This window comes from Nicotiana attenuata, unplaced genomic scaffold, assembly GCF_001879085.1.
Source record: "Nicotiana attenuata strain UT unplaced genomic scaffold, NIATTr2, whole genome shotgun sequence".
Lineage (NCBI taxonomy): Eukaryota > Viridiplantae > Streptophyta > Magnoliopsida > Solanales > Solanaceae > Nicotiana > Nicotiana attenuata.
In genome coordinates, this window is record NW_017670943.1 from 180,115 (window position 1) to 182,914 (window position 2,800).

Consider the following 2,800-nt stretch of genomic DNA (forward strand, 5'->3'; position numbering starts at 1 on the left):
GAATGCTTCTAAGCCCCATCAGAAGGAAGTGTGGTCGGGCTGCCGGCATATATACGATTTCATCAACGGGTAACCATCCCAGTGTCCACTCTATTTGGCTAGCAATGAGAGACCGAAAATATGTTGTCCAACCCGTGACTCCTTCTGGCAATTTGGCCCCTTTAATCCTCGTGTAAAACTCTTCTATGCATGTTTTTTCTGGAGACCCGTAGCTCAAAAACTGAGGACGATGACACAGATGCTCGATCATCCACATTTGTAACACTAGACTGCACCCCTCGAAGAAAGCTTCCCCGGTCTTGCAGGCTGTAAGAGCACGGATGATGTCGGCCAATATCATAGGTGCAAGTGTACTTTTGGCTTGAGTAATTAACGTGCTGACGACCCCAGCTATTTTTATGTCAACATTCCCATCCTTCCTTGGAAATACTAAAAGCCCCAGGAAAGCTACCATGAAGGCAAAACGTCGATGCTCCTCCCACTTCTGGCGGTTTCCTTTGCTACATATCTTACTTTCTGGGTTGTTGAACCCCCCGATATGGCCATATCGATGATATATGAAGCTCAGAGTACAAAAGCCATTTTCCAGATCTGTGTTATGGACGATTCTGACTATCATCAAAGAGTCTAGAAATCTGTGCACGGCTACAACTCTGGGGGCAACCAAGTATTTGTGCCTCAACGGAACCTCATCCTTTCCAATGTAGCCAGTTATTTTCTCTAATGTCGGGGTAAGCTCAAAGTCCGAAAAATGGAACACATTATGTGCTGGGTCCCAACATGTAACCAGTGCTCTAATAATATCTCCCCGAGGCACAATATCGAGCAAACCGGTAAGCCCTTTCAAATGTTTCTTGACTGCATCTTGCCCTTCTCCGCCTAAATCGTTCCACCACAGACGTAACTCCAAAGGGATTTTATGCATGATTGAAAATAATTCATTTTGAGTCGTGCTCATCCTGAACATTTATTAAGGTGATTTATCACTAATTTTGACCTAAAAGAGAAAAATGGCACAATCTCTGTTCAAATAGCCGGTATTGCGGATACGGCCTTTCAGCACTTCATAAAGAAGATTTTAAGGCTGTGCCTGCTAACCGTTAAAAAAAATGACTCAGGGTGGCTGTTCTTGCAAAACAGCCTTCCGGCGCCCTTTTGGGGACATTCGGCTTATTTTAAACAAGAATGGCGGCGCCCGACTTATTCATGATGAAATTAAAAATTTGGCATTTTTTGGCTATTTTTGAAAAAGGGGAGGTTGGACCCGATGAGGGTTGCCTACGTATCTCACATCCGGTGAGAATCAAACCAGCGTAGTTCGGGCAAATAAATCTAACTATTGTTGAAAACAAGACTCTTCTTTTTTTTTTTTTTATTGGCGAATACACTATTTCTGAAAGCAAGATTCTTTTTTATATTTTCTTTTTCAGTGGCAAATAAAACGAACTAATTTGAAAATAAAGCTCTTTTGTTTTTCTTTTCCATTGGCAAACAAAACAAACTAAAAAAAACTTTTCTTCTTTTTCCTTTCATTGTCTCAAAATTCCGGCAGCATTTCGGCACTACTTGGACATTGGTTTTTCTAATATAGGTAATTAACTCTTCACACTACTATTTTCTCTTTTCCCCTTTTTGTTTTTTTCAATTTTCCAGATATTCAAAGCCGGTCAGCATGCGAGTCCAAAACAGATAAATGCACAAGTAGGATGCATCAGGATGGTCCATTATTCCGGGTACACCTGTCCTAGACGGACCCAACCCCTGTGTTGAGTCCCCTAAGTCAAAATGCACGTGATGCAGATAAGCGTTCCTACTAGGGATCCGGCATGAAGTCAAGTTCTTCTAGGTTCAAAACCTGGGTATGTGTTCTAGACTGTGTACCCGAGCGGACAACTCGAGTCGAGGAGGCGGCTACGTACCGGGAACCAAAAGGCCATCCGACTTAGTAACTTGTCCGGCCTATTTTAGGGTATTGACACTAACAGAATAGGGAGTCTCAACCAGTGAGCACATCCCCGGAGGTGAGAAGAGTGGGTTTCGGCACAGTTTATATACAGTTCAGATAATATCAAAGCGGTAAAAAGCAACATTTTGCACATTTAGCATGAAACATGTAGGAAAATCAGATAAAGCCAAATACAACAATATATCTAAGCTCGAATTCTGAACCCTGAACCAAAGTTCTGGGTTCTGGTCCCCAGCAGAGTCGCCAGAGCTGTCACACCTCCTTTTCACTACACCCGCGAGGGTGTAAAAGAGTTTCTTCCAATTAAAGGACAATCGGAACGGGATTTATTATTAATATTCAGAGTCGCCACTTGGGAGATTAATGGTGTCCCAAGTCACCGGTTGAATCCGATCCGAGGAAATTATGACTCTGTTAACAGTCCGCGATCCAGAAATCCGAGTAAGGAATTCTGTTAACCTGGGAGAAGGTGTTAGGCATTCCCGGGTTCCGTGGTTCTAGCACGGTCGCTCAACTGTTGTATTGATTTTATCTGATTTCAAAACATGTCCAAACTCATGTGCTTTTATTAGTAAACCGCTTTTATATTTTTTTTTTATTTTTTATAAGAATTGCAACGTCGTGAAAATGCATCTCGAACCACGTCGCACCAGTGCACCCGTGATTGTTAACACATTTCGACTTCGTTGAGATTTGGATTTGGGTCACATAAATGTGCACCCGCATTTAGGAAGATAATATTATTAAAATACGCGCCTAAAGCAACTACGCGTTTATTATCTTTGGGAAAAACCGTGAAATTCGCTAAACGGTTCACCCGAATTCTAAGTATTT